The sequence below is a fragment of the Dama dama genome, chromosome 16 (assembly GCF_033118175.1).
Source record: "Dama dama isolate Ldn47 chromosome 16, ASM3311817v1, whole genome shotgun sequence".
NCBI classification, from domain to species: domain Eukaryota; kingdom Metazoa; phylum Chordata; class Mammalia; order Artiodactyla; family Cervidae; genus Dama; species Dama dama.
In genome coordinates, this window is record NC_083696.1 from 35,507,802 (window position 1) to 35,522,470 (window position 14,669).

General features: G+C 44.1%; 1 non-coding gene across 1 annotated transcript; it reads right to left on the minus strand.

The window, feature by feature from the left end:
- Positions 1-6,563: 6,563 nt before the first annotated feature.
- Positions 6,564-6,630, minus strand: LOC133071531 (small nucleolar RNA SNORD29). Its single transcript, XR_009696470.1, has one exon. It is a non-coding gene; the product is annotated as a small nucleolar RNA SNORD29 (small nucleolar RNA).
- Between the last annotated feature and the right edge of the window lie 8,039 nt (positions 6,631-14,669).

The following is a 14,669-nucleotide window of genomic DNA, read 5'->3' on the forward strand; positions in this document are numbered from 1 at the left end:
AAGATTGCCAACCCAGAGCTCTCTGATCCCAAACATTGCCTAGAACAGGTAGGAAAAGTAAGGGTGTCAAGATCCTTGCTTTAGGATTGGGGGGTCAGTCTTCTAAGATCCTACAATCCAAGTGTTTTCCTTTCTTTTCAGTTGGCTAGTGTCTCAGAGACAACAATGTTGGGGCACAGGGTATGAAGGGAAGAAAACAAATATTCCATGTTTCTTGCTTTTAGCCACATCTCATTTCATACTATTGTGCTGAAATGGCTGGAAGCTTTGAAAGGGTAGAAACATGGGCTTCTAATTCTGTAGTTACTGACAAAGACAAAAAAAAAAATTCAGGTTTGTTAACTTGATTCTCCTGCCTTCATTTCAGTTCCTCCAAAGAATAATCTAGAGAAACAAATGTTAGAAATTTGTTTCTAAACTACCTCTAGAGAGAGAGAGGTATGAACTGAACTCAAGATGGAATTGTGTAAACCTGTGATTCAGCTCTCCAGACAGGTGTGAGTTGTCCTCTTAAATTCCCTCTGGGTTGAGCCTCACATCTGAACACTCCTCTTGATTAGTGTGTAATTGCTGAAGTCAGAACTTTTAAACGATAATCATACTCATTAGCTCAGCTCAGTGTCACATGTTTACTGCCTTTGTTGTTAAGCAGTATTCAGAGTTGTAATTAACATCCCTAGTGCTCTGAACAGGAAGAAAACAAATGATCAACTCCCATCTTAAAATAAACTTCCCTCACTCATAGCTACTTTTTCCTTAGCTGATGACAGCTTGGATAGAGGACTGGAAATAATAATCCAGCTTCTTTGTTCTCCAGGGTCAAGGCCATTTGTCAATGCAGAGAACACTGTGCTGGTTACCTTGGCCTGAGCTGTAGCAGTTTGGGCCCTACAATGTGTTGCTTACCTAAGAAGCATCCTTGACCATCACCACCCCTATTCTGCTTCCCTTGGCTCTTCTGCTAAAAACGCAAAATCATTGCTCTAATCACCACGCTTAAGTGTCCACCATTAGATCTTTCTCTTTTCTTGAGGGAGGAGGATGTTGTATTACCTGATTAAAGATACTGGGGGAAAAAAAAAAGACACTATTGCTCCTCCTTTAAAGTGCCAATTGCCCAAGGTGAGTGTGGCCTGCAAGGGGAGGATATGGGTTCAGTTACAGTTTTACCACTGATGCTCATGGACATGAATTTAAACAAGTCTTTACTCCTCTCTGGACATGAGTTTTTTTGTTTTTTTTTTTTTTAATCTTATACAATGAAGACAGGAATTCAAATTAGACATTAGATTTCTGTCATCCACAACTATTGTACTGGTGCAGGGAAGCCTAAGAAGAATTGGAAGTAATCCTCTACTAGTGTTCTCAAAGCAAGTAAATAGAGTAGGGTTTATTAAATGAGTCTTATTTTCCTAATAATTTCCAATAAAACATTGGAAATTGTAGGTTGAATGGTGTACCCACAAAATTCAAGTCTACCAGAACCTCGGAGCAGTGATAGGATTAGTCACTCAGTCGTGTCTGACTCTGTGACCCCATGGACTGGAGCCCGCCAGGCTCCTCTGTCCATGGGATTCTCCAGGCAAGAATTGTGGAGTGAGTGGCCATTCCCTCCTCCAGGGGATCTTCCTGACCCAGGGATTGAACCTGGGTCTCCTGCATTGCAGGCAGATTCTTTACCATCTGAGCCACCAGGGAAGCCACCAGATCATCACTGTGACCTTTAAGGTCTTTGTCGATGTAATTAGGAAGGATTGAGATGGGCTTATACTGAGTTAGGGAGTCCCTAACTCCAATGAGAGGGCTTCCCTGGTAGTTTAGACAGTAAAGAATCTGCTTGCAATGCAGGAGACCTGGGTTTGATCTCTGGGTGAGGACAATCCCCAGGAGAAAAGAGTGGCTACCAGTCTTCTTGCCTGGAGAATTCATGTACAGAGGAGCCTGGTGATCTACAGTCTGTGGGGTCACAAAGAGTCGGACATGACTGAGTGACTAACACACACATACACACCAATGAGATTGACTTTATGAGACAGAAAAGGACATACGGGATCAACCAGAGATGATGATGTGAAGATATAAAGAGATTGGAGTGATGCCAAAGAATGTAAGCCAAAGAATGCCAGGAGCCACCAGAAGCTGGAAGAGGCAAGGAATGAGTCTCTTTAAAGCCCTAGGAAGGATTGTGGCCCTGCTGACATCTTGATTTTGGATTTCTGGCCTCCAAAACCATGAGAGAATGAATTTCTGTTGCTTTAAAGCCACCAAATTTGTGGTAATTTATTTCAGCAAACCTAGCAAATTAATACAGAAGTGTTCTGAGGAATTTTCAGATGCCAATTTCTATAAAATCACATTTGAGATTTAAGAAAAATGTTTTTCTTTTCTGATAGTACAAAGAGGAACTGTACTTACATAGTAGTGCTAAGACTTATAAAAGCAAAAATTAAAGCTTGAGGATTTTCCTGGAAGTCCAGTGGCTAAGACTTCATGCTCCCAATGCAGGGAGCCCAGGTTCAATCCCTGATCAGGGAACTAGATCCTGCATGCTGCAACTAAGACCCAGTACAGCCAAATAGGTAAATAAAAATATTTGCTTCTGGCTGAAAATCCTGTTCCTTCCAGAACTGAGGCAGTAATCCCTAAAGCTGCCTACCCCTGGTTGTTTCTTCCTATCTGAAACTGCCTCAACATTTTAAACTTTTACTCTAGGTCCCCTTTTCATAATGTGGACAGTAGGGACTCAGGGAGCTTTCTCATCCTGGATTTATTAGCCAGAAAATATGGACAGCTCTCTGCAGTTCCCCCTTGAAAATAGGAGAAAACAGAAGATCTAGTTAAGGCCTAACACACCTAAACCTGCTTTATGATAGGATCTGTCCCTGGCCTGCCTCTATGGACCTGGAGCTGCTAGCCAGAGTCAGAAGGATGCCCAAGCCAACAGAAAAGTCAGCACTGACTTTACCGTTCCTAAGCTAGTGGTTTATTTTATTTACTATGGTCTTAATTGGGAAGACTGAGCCTAGCAAAATGGTATTCGTTGCATTGAAAAATTATTATCTCAGGACTTCCCTGGGAGTCCAGTGGTTAAGACTCCACACTCCTAATGTAGGGAGTGAGGGTTCGATCCCTGGTCTGGGAAATAAGATCTCACATGCCGCACAGTGTGGCCAAAACAAAAAACCCACAACAGAAATTATTGATTGTCTCTATTGACCCAGACTTCTGGAAATTTTAGGAAATATTCTAGACAAGTATGCAAAGACAGATGTGTAAGAATGGTTGTTGAGCATTATTTCTTTTTAATATGTTTTCTCAACTTATCAGAGTGCTTTTTATTTATTTATTTTGGCTGCACTGGGTCTTTGCTGCTGCAGCAGGCTTTCTCTTGTTGCCGAGAGCAGGGTCTACTCTCTGGGTGCGACGCGTGGGCTTCTCATTGCAGTGACATCTCTTGTTACAGAGCACGTGCTCTAGGGCATACAGGCTTTGGTAGTTGTGGCCCACACTTAGTTGCTCTGAGGCATGTAGGATCTTCCTGGACCAGGGATTGAACCCATGTCCTCTGCATTAGCAGGAGGATTTCTAACCACTGGACCACTAGGGAAGTCCTGTCGTAGCATTAATTAGCAAAAAGACAAAACAAACAACTGGAAGTTCATGCTCAGGCTCAGTTGAGGGCTATAGCTCACCAGGCTCCTCAGCCCATGGCATTTCCCAGACAAGAATAGAGGAGGGAGGAGCATGCTTCAAGATGGCGGAGTAGAAGAACATTCGCTCACCTTCTCCTGCCAGAGCACCAAAATTGCAACTAGCTGTTGAACAACCATTGACAGGGAGATACTGGAACCCACCAAGGAAAGATACCCCACGTCCAAGGACAAAGAAGAAGCTGCAGCGGAACAGTAGGAAAGGCACAATCATGATAAAATCAAATCCTATACCTGTCAGGTGGGCAACCCACAAACTGGAGAATAATAATACCAAGGAAGTTCTCCCATTAATGTGACGGTTCTAGGCCCCACATCAGGCTCCTCAGCCTGGGGATCTGGACAAGGGCCTGGGAATCCCTGGGGAATCTGACTTTGCAGGCCAGTGGGATTTGATTACAGGCCTTCCACAGGATTGGGGGAAACAGAGAGTCCACTCTTAGTGGGCACACACCAAATGCTGTTCACACCAAGACCAAAGGGAAAGGAAAAGTGACCCCACAAGGAGCTGAGCCAGACCGACCTGTGAGTGTCTGAGGGTCTTCCTGCAGAGGCGTGGGTTGGCAGCGGCCCACCATGAGGACAGGGTCACTGGCAGCAGCAGTCCTGGCAGCTACATCTCTCGTAAGTCCTCTTGGAGGTCACCAATAGCCCTCCCGTAGAGCCAGTATGGGCTTCCCTTGTGGCTCAGCTGGTAAAGAATTCGCCTTCAATGCAGGAGACCTGGGTTCATTTCCTGGGTTGGGAAGATCCCCTGGAGAAGGGAAAGGCCACCCACTCCAGTATTCTAGCCTAGAGAATTCCGTGGACTGTATAGTCTATGGGGTCGCAAAGAGTCGGACACAACTTCGCGAGCTTCACTTCACTCACTCTAGAGGCTGTAGACGCCAGGACTGGGTCGCCTCGGGCCAAACAGCTAACAGGGAGGGAGCACAGCCCCCACCCCATCAGTAGACAATTGGATTAAAGTTTTACTGAGCATTGCCCTGCCCACCAGAGCAAGACCCAGTTTTCCCCACAGTCAGTCCCTCCCATCAGGAAACTTGCATAAGCCTCTTAGCCTCATCCACCAGAGGGCACATAGAGGAAACTGGGCAAGAATACTGGAGTGGGTTGCCATTTCCTTTTCCAGGGGATCTTCCCAGCTCAGGGATCTAACCAGTAACTCTTACGTCTCCTACATTGGCAGGTGAATTCTTTATCACTGCATCACCTGGGAAGCCCATTAATAAGGAAAGAGTTAAATTTTTTTTTTAAGAGTTAAATTTTAAGATTAAAAATATTATGTTTTATTTGGCTGCTCTGGGTTTAGGTTGCAGCACCCAGGGCCCCTGCATTGGGAGCACAGAGTGTTCACTGCTGGACCACCAGGGAAGTTCTAAATAAAAATGTTAAATATTCTTGGTTAATCTTACTACAGAGAGAGACCACCACATACTGTTCCTCCTGATGGGTTGCAATAGGAAATTAACAGGATTGCTTAAGAACTACTCTTGCTAGAAAATCAAACTTGATCTGAGCAAGCTTTTAAATCTTTAAGTTTTCAGAAAATACAGTGGCTAGAACATATTAATGGTATAGCAGGGATGCAAACAACCAAATGCAGAACCTAAGGAAAATGTTCTACTTTTTTCAGTCAACAAATAGCATGAAAAAAGAGAACTATTATATATTAAGGGAGACTTGAGACAGGCATAGGAAGCAATGTAATGCATAAGGGTGTTTATATCCTAATTCAAAACAATACAACTGAGAAAGATAATCAGGGAGAGAATTCCCTGGCAGTCCAGTGGTTAGGGGCTAGTGGTAAAGAACTTTCCAGGTGGCGCTAGTGGTAAAGAACCTACCTGCCAATGCAGCAAGCTCATTTGCTGGGTAGGGAAGATCCCCTGGAGGAGGGCATGGCAACCCACTCCAGGAGTCTTGCCTGTAGAATACCATGGTCAGAGGAGCCTGGTAGTCTATAGTCCATAGAGTTGCAAAGAGTCAGACATGACTGAAGTGACTCAGCATGTGTGCACCAGTGGTTATGTCTCAGCACTTTCATTGCCGGCAGGGTTCAGTCCCAATAAAAAAAAAATGCCACTAAAAAAGAGAAAAAACACAGATAATTAGGGAAAACTTAACACTGACTGGATATTAGATAATAATAAAGAATTACTATTACTTTTTCTAGGTATAATAATGATATCCTGAGTATGGACTTTTTTTTAATAATTACATTTTCTTTTAATCTTACCCCTTAGAGATATTTTATTTACAGATGAAGTAACATGATGTCAAGCATTTCTTTTAAAATAATCCTAGGAGAAACTTCCCCACTGTTCTAATGGTTAAGAATCTGCACTTCCACAGCAGAGGGCACAGGTTACATCAATGGCTGGGGAACTGAGATCTCCTATCCTTGAGGTGTGGCCAAAATTAATTAATTAATAATAATTCAGAGGGTTAGATTATTTTAAAGAGTTATGTTGGTAATTGTTGAAGCTGTCAGGTGGGTTTATGGGGGCTTGTGATGCTAGTCTTTCTAATTATGTAATATTAGGGATTTTTTTTTTTGAAGGTTTAAAAAAATTTTTATTTAGAAAAGCTGAAAGGATTGTATGCTAATTTGAACAGGCAATCTGTACAAGGATTTTTCAGTTTTGTATCCTCCACATCGGATTCCTCTCAACTTCAGACTGGAGCTGAGCAGATATATGGCTTACTCCTTTCCCCTAAAAGTATTCTCAGGCACTAGACAAGGAGCTGTACCTCTGAACAATGGTAACTGGCAATAGTACCTACGGAAGGACAAAGCTATGAGTGATACAAGTTCCCTACACACACAGTACCCCACTGTTATCTTTTCCAGTTTCTCAGGTGTTCATGTCTTTTCATTGTTTAAGTCAGAGTGAGCTAGTTTGATTCATCATAGAAACTAGGGATTTTTTTACAATAAGTTTTTTCGATGGTACATAACAGGTAAACCTACATGCAATGACAGAATAATCAAAACATAGGCTATATTATTAATTAAGAAAGTTATAAGCCAGCTTCTATCTCTTGTAAAATTCATACATATCTAGATTTAAGTAGAGGAAAAATCTAAAATGTTATCACTAGTGGTTCTCTTCCTGTGTGTGCTCAATTGCTCAGTCACGTCTGACTCTTGGGGGCCCCATGGACCGTAGCCTGCTAGGCTCTTCTGTGCACAGAATTTTCCAGGCAAGAATACTGGAGTGGGTTGCTGTTCCCTACTCCAGGGGATCTTCCTAACCCAAGGGTAGAACTCCTGTCTCTTTTGTCTCCTGCATTGGCAGGTGGATTGTTTACCGCTAAAACCACCCGGGAAGCCCATGGGTCTTTTTTTTTTTAACCCCCTTCGGAATTTTGGTAGCAGAGTTTTATTGATTTTTTTTTATTCCCTTGCTCATCTGTATTTTCTAGTAGTGTCATTTAAAATACACCTCTCCCAGGCTTCGGGGGTGGCTCAGTGGGAAAGAATCCACCTGCCAATGTAGGAGACATGGATTCAATCCCTGATACGGGAGGATCCCACACCCTATTGGAGCAACTATTGAGCCTGTGCTCTAGAGCCTGGGAGATCCAACTACTGAGGCTGCATGCTCTCCAGCCCCAGTTCCACAGTAATAGAAACCTCTGCAATAAGAAGCCCTCAACCATAACAGAGAATAGCCTCTGAGAGAGTAGCTTCCGATTTCTGCAACTAGAGAAAAAGCCTGAAGCTTCAGCTCAGCCAAAAATAAATAAATTAAGTTGAAAAAAAATTTTTTAATAAAATAGAAATAAAGACACCTCAGTTTTTTTCCCAACATAGGCTGGTTGTGAATAAGTAGTTAGTAATCAAGGAGGAGAGAGATTTTTTTTAATGTTTATGTATTTATTTGGCTGCACTGGGTCTTAGGTGTAGCACATGGGCGCACACGGGCTCTTCAGTCTTTGTTGCAGCATGTGAGATATTTTAGATGCATTGTGTGAATTCTTAGTTACAGCATATGGGATCTAGATCCCTGACCAGGGATCAAACCCAGGCCCCCTGCATTGGGATCATGGAGTCTTAGCCACTGAACCACCAGGGAAGTCCTGAGGAGAGAGAAAATTGATTGCTCCTTTGCTCAAAAAACCTAGAACAAAAATTCCTCACTTCCCTTTTCTGGGGCATGAACCTTCTGCTTAGCCAGCCAACGCATCCAACCCTCTCAATTCACACAGCACTTCCCTTGTCAAAACTGCTCACAACCAGACTTCCCTGGCCATCCAGTGGTTATGACTTTGAGCTTCCAGTGTAGAGGGTACAGGTTTGATCCCTGATGTGGAAATTAAGATCCCACAAGCCATGCAGCAAGGCCAAAAAAAAATTGCTCACAACCAAATCTTTCAAGGTGTGGTTCAGAGCCTAACTCTTTTAGGAAGTCTTCTGTGATCACACCCCTCTCAGGGAGCCCTGCTTCTCAGGGTCTTTCGGAGCTCAGGCAGGTACCTGATCTTTCCCAGAGCCTCTGGGTCTTCTGGAGAGGCTGAGTAATTCCTTTGGGGCAATGAATTCATCATATACCCAGCAGGGGGAGCCAGAACTTACTTCCCAACCTCTGGAGGCACCATCCCTGTGTAAGCAAACTCCATATGGAGTGTGATCAGAGATAAGTACAAAACGTGTTTTTTAAGAGGGGAGGAAGAAGGAGTAGGCTGGGCTGTAATGTAAAGTCTTAAAGAAGACTTGTTTCTTGTTTCGTTTTCTATAATGGACTTTTCAGAGTGACCATCCTTGAACCAAACTCCTCTATGCATTTATGTACAGATTTAACTTACAAAAATATATGCACACAATTTCTCAAAAGTGTGTGTGTGTGTGTGGTTTAAAGCCAGATAGACCTCACCATGCCAGGAATGAACAAGATGTTGCCACTGAATCTCCAAATTCAATAAACTGAGCGTTGGAGGAATGAGGTAGGAGGCAGTCTGGAGAAAGAGCACTGGGTCTAAAGTTGATGTTCCTAGCGGCATCCTGTCTCCAATCATAAACCAGCTATTTGACTGTAGGCTGTCTGAATCTCTCTGGGCTGATGGGGAACTTCTGCGATAAGAGATGTGAAAGGGCTTTGAAATAGGGCACAAGTGTGAAGCATTCTTAGGGTTCCCAACAGGCTAAGCCATCTGTTGAGATTTCACAGTCTCAGGAAGATGGCTAGCCTCCCTCACTCAAACTCAAGTCCAAATAATTATGACTATGGGGCAGCTAAGAGCATGGGAACTAGCTGGAGTTAACTTGGACAAAAAGCTCCAAGCCTTCAAGCATCCAGCCAGGCCTTTACCACACCAGGAACCAGAAGCCCCTTTACCCTTTCTGGGCTCAGCCTCCCGTTTTAACCACGGAGAGAAGGGAGGCTTAGCCACATTGCCTATGCCAAAGGAAGTCATTATTTGGCCTTTCCCTAGGACACAGGGGACCTGAACAACCCTGGAGAAAGAAGCTGAAAGCTGGGTTCCTAGAGTCATTGATGGGATGTAACTTCGCTAAGAAATCTACTAGGAACTGAGCTGGTAGAATTGGAGCAAGGTCTCAAGGAAAGAGATATTTTTTAACTAACCAGGGTTAGGGCTTGATGAACATTAGCTTTGCCCTCTACAGGTCCAGTTTGGGTTCATCTATGTTTGGCCACCTGACATGAACAGCAGACTCATTGGAAAAGACCCTGATGCTGGGAAAGATTGAAGGCAGAAGGCAAAGAGGGTGACAGAGGATGAGATGGTTGGATGGCATCACCGATTCAATGTACATAAACTTGGGCAAACTCCGGGAAACGGTGAGGGACAGGGAAGCCTGGCATGCTGCAGTCAATGGGGCCGCAGAGTCGGACACGACAGAGCAAGTGAACAACAACAGTCAAAATGTTTGGAGTCAGGTTCTGACTTGTGTTTTCCCTGAGGTCTTTCCCCTCTTTCTGCGCTGTTTGTTAGCTGACCGTGGCTACAGTCGAGGCCAGTAGTTTTCTGCAGGGGCTATTCCTCAACAGGACATGTTCAGGCCTGCAGAAACTGGCTTGACTTGCTTCTGAGAGTCTTAACTCCACCCCAGACTCCTCTGGCTTCAGGGAAAGGAGGAATCAGGGTGGGGGAGGAGGAGACAGGATACAGTCAAAGGTAACTGTGAAATCAGGAGAGGTAACTTTACTCTGAAGAAGGAGACGTTCCCTAGGTCTCCCTGAGCTTTCACCAAACTATTTCCTCACACAGCCCAGGACAGACTCCAGCCCTCTCTGTCTCTTGTCTAGTGGGCATCTCTGTTGATTCTCCAGGAAGTCTTTCCTGCCCGACACCATCACACGGGTCTCCAGGAGGAGTCATCTATGATCAGGCCTCACCCTTTGTAGACTAGACTCAGGTTCCTTGAGGCCAGGGCCTGGGCTGTTGTAAGGTTCTCCCCTAGGTCTATGTGGAATCGGCACTGGACTGAGGAGAAGAGCAGCCCCTGGATACTTCCATCCACCCATCTAGTCTCTGCTTCCCTCAGCATATGACAGCAAAGTGCCCTAACTTGGAGTTTTCTTGAATCCTGTTGTATCTTATGTTCCTGGCAGCTTGCTGTGTTGCACACTTTAAGGCAAATTTATGGGGCATAAATTTGAAATGTCAGTAAATAAAATGATGACAGGCTGGGTTTCCCTGCTGGCTCAGTGGTAAAAAATCCATCAGCCAATGCAGGAGACACGGGTTCCATCTTTCCCGGACCTGGGAAGATCCCATATACCTCAGATCAACTAAGTCTGTGCTCCACAGCCATTGAGCCTGTGCTCCAGAGCCCGGGAGCCACAACTACTGAGCTTACATGCCACAACCCCAAAGCCTGTGTACTCTAAAGTCTGTGCTCCGCAACAAGAGAAGCCACCACAACAATTGCTGCTCACCGCAACTGGAGAGTAGCCCCTGCTTGCCGCAACTAAAGAAAAGCCCCATGCAGCAACAAGGACTTGGCACAGCCAAAAATAAATAAACAAAATCATCTTTAAAAAAAAGAAGCCAGACACAAAAGAAAATATAAAAAAAAAAAAATGATGACAGTTACTTCCTTTTAGCTCCAGGTCTGCTTTCCATCCTCCCTGTTCAGGGCCCCAGTTTGGTCTCTTACAACACACTTCCTTATCCTCTGGCTTCTGGTTAGTTTCAGCCAATGAAGGCTAAAGGAAGGGGAAAGAGGGATGTGAGATTGTTTATTCCACATCACAATCACACACCCCACCTTTCTAAAAGCAGGGTCTGCAGACACCTTTCCATATACTCTCTTCTCCCTCCCATTGTCTCCTCAGTTCAGTTCAGTCGCTCAGTCATGTCTGTCTCTTTGCAACCCCATGGACTGCAGCATGCCAGGCTTCCCTGTCCATCACCAACTCCCGGAGCTTGCTCAAACTCATGTCTATCAAGTCAGTGATGCCAACCAACCATCTCATCCTCTGTTGTCCCCTTCTCTTCCTGCCGTCAATCTTGCCCAGCATCAGGGTCTTTTCCAGTGAGTCAGTTCTTTGCATCAGGTGGCCAAGTATTGGAGCTTGAGCTTCAGCATCAGTCCTTCCAATGAATATTCAGGACTGACTTCCTTTAGGATGGACTGGTTGGATCTCCTTGCAGTCCAAGGAACTCTCAAGAGTCTTCTCCAACACCACAGTTCAAAAGCATCAATTCTTCAGTGTTCAGCCATCTTTATAGTCCAACTTTCACATCCATACATAACTATTGGAAAAACCATAGGTTTGACTAGATGGACCTTTGTTGGTGAAGGAATGTCTCTGCTTTTTAATATGCTGTCTAGGTTGGTCATAGCTTTTCTTCCAAGGAACAAGCGTCTTTTAATTTCATGGCTACAATCACCATCTGCAGTGATTTTGGAGCCCAATGAAATAGTCTCTGACTGTTTCCATTGTTTCCCCATCTATTTGCCATGAAGTGATGGGACTGGATGCCATGATCTTAGTTTTTTGAATGATGAGTTTTAAGCCAACTTTTTCAATCTCCTTTTTCACTTTCAAGAGGCTCCTCAGTTTCTCTTCGCTTTCTGCTGTAAGGGTGGTGTCATTTGTGTATCTGAGGTTATTGATATTTCTCCTGGCAATCTTGATTCCAGCTTGTGCTTCATCCAGCCCAGCATCTCACAGGATGTACTCAGAATAGAAGTTAAATAAGCAAGGTGACAATATACAGCCTTGACATATTCCTTTCCCAATTGGAACCAGTCTGTTGTTTCATGTCCAGTTCTAACTGTTGCTTCTTGACCAGCATACAGATTTCATAGGAAGCAGGTAAAGTGGTCTAGTATTCCCATCTCTTTAAGAATTTTAAGAATTGTCTCCTCAGGTCCCATAACGATCAAATTTCCCCCTGTCACTGACCTGGGGATTATCCTTTGTCTCATGCTGGGACCCTGATAAACATGGCAAGTACCGCTGAGATATATGAATTACCACCTAACCTAGCTATGTCATTTACCTGTGGGACCTTAAGTTACTCAGCCTCCCTGAGTCTCGGTTTCCTCCTTTATAAAGCACTGCAGGGAGGGAAAGGATGCTCTGAGAGCATTTTCAGCTTTTAGACTCTTCAGTTCCAAGGTGATAAGTGTAGCTCCTACAGAATTTAACCAGGAGACTCGTGGGCCTGAATGGAAAAATATGTAGAATTATTCCATTGGGCATCTGGATGTAGGAGTTACAGAGGTTACCTCAGAGTTAAGAATTGGTGGAAAAAGGTAAAGAATACCTCCAGGGATTTCCCTGATGGTCCAGTAGTTAATAATCTGCCTTCCAATGCAGGGGACATGGGTTTGATCCCTGGTCAGGGAACTGAGCCCCCACATGACTCAGGGCAACGAAGCCCCATAATTGGCAACTATTGAACCCACGCACCACAGCAGGAGAGTCTGCGTGCTGCAACTAAGACCCAAGGCAGCAAAATAAAAAAAATTTTTTTTTTAATTTTGGAAAGGAAAGGAATATTTTAAAAGGAAAGGAAGAAATACCTCCATCTGTGCTGCATGTGTGTTTATTTTAAACATGGTCCTTTCCAAGAAATTCTCTAGCACGTGGTCAGAGTCTGCTCTTAGTTCATCTTCAGCCCTGTTTATATTTGTTTTCTCTTGTTAGAAAATGTAGGAAAAATCTCTTTCTCTTGATGTTGTTGTTTTTTTTCCTCAATCTGTTTCTATTAATCTAGTCTCTCTGTATTTGTTTTCTTCTTTTTATTTCTCTTTCTCTCCAATAAAACAAAGGAAAGGAAAGGAAAAAAAAGGTATTCCCCTCAGCACGTACTTAGCTGGGGAGAACCGAAAGTTCCTAAAGGCAGGCTCCTGGCAGGCATCCAAATGAAGTGGTGGAAACTCACCAGCACCTGGGGCTGCCAGTCATCGGGGAGCGTCCCAGCGCTGGAAACTTTCGGCTCTGGAGAAGTGTTCCCAGACTGAGACCCAGACTGACAATTTTAACTTTACGCTTTGGACTGAGTCCACTGTGGAATCTACTTGGCTGTCTCTTGTACCCCTTGGATGGCTTGTACCTGTGATTTCAGGAGAAGTACTTGAAAACCAGAGAGGGAGGCTGAAATTTCTCTTTAACTGGAGTCATAGAGGGCCCTAAGATTTCTAGAGCTGGAAAGACTTCAAAGATGATTTATACTAAAACCTCTATGTTTTACAAATACAGGAACTAAGATCCTGGGAGGGGAAGGGTCTTGCCCAAGGACACACAGTAGATTAACAGCAGATTGAGTTAGTCACTCAGTCATGTCCAATTCTTTGCGACCCCACGAACTGGAGCCCGTCAGGCTCCTCTGTCCCTGGGTATTCTTCAGGCAAGAATACTGGAATGGGTTGCCATTTCCTCCTCCAGGGGATCTTCCCAACCCAGGGATCAAACCCCTGTCTCCTGCATTTCAGGCAGATTCTTTACCATCTGAGCCACCTGGGAAGCCAGCAGAGATAATACCCATTAAAAGGTACAAAATGCCACATATTAACTCTTTTAATTCTCATCACAACCCTATGAAGGCAGTATTAGTATCATCACCTTCTCATTTTACAGATGAGAAAATAGGCCCAGAGAGGAAAAGGACTTGCTTGCACTGAAGTCTATGTTCTCTGATACTTCACACTACCACCCCCAGGGTGATGATGTAGCTTGCTGTAGCCTGACAAACTCTGAGGCTTGAATGATGTGGGGAATATTCCTGTCGCAAAAATCAGCAGATGTTACAATCAGCTTGTTTTGTTGATTGTTAAGGCTTAAGAAAGTGATGAAGGGACTTCCCTAGTGGTCCAGTGGTTAGGAATTCACTGGCTAATGCAGAGGACATGGGTTTGATCCCCAGTCAGGGAAGATTCCATATGCTGTGGGGCAACTAAGCCCATGTGCCACGACTACTGAGCCCATGCTCTAGGGCCTGCAAGCCACAACTACTCAGGCCGCATGCTGCAACTACTGAAGCTCACACACCACAGAGCCTGTGTTCCACAAGAGAACCTACTGCAACGAGAAGCCCCATACCACAAGTAGAGAGTAGCTCCAAGAAAGTGATGAAGATCCAGAGGCACAGGGATATGTAGAGTCTCCCCCCACCATGAGAAAGATGGAAGGATCACCCCCAAAACAGCCTTGGATTTAAACAAGTTTCCAGATGCATCCCATTCTCTCTCATGTGTAACCTTAAAGTAAATTCCTTTGTTCTTAAGTCTTCCCCATATAAATAAAGATCATTTCTGGAGTGTGTGTGTGTGTGTGTGTGTGTGTGTGTGTGTGTGTGTATTTAGGTATAATTTCTATAAAATAAAATGCAGAGATATTAACAGTTGAGTTTTTACAGTGTATATCCCCAGGCAACCACAACTCAAAATGAGACATAGATCATTCTCATCATTCCAGAAAATTCACTCAAGCCTCTAACCAATAAAATATCCACCACACACACACACAAAAATAT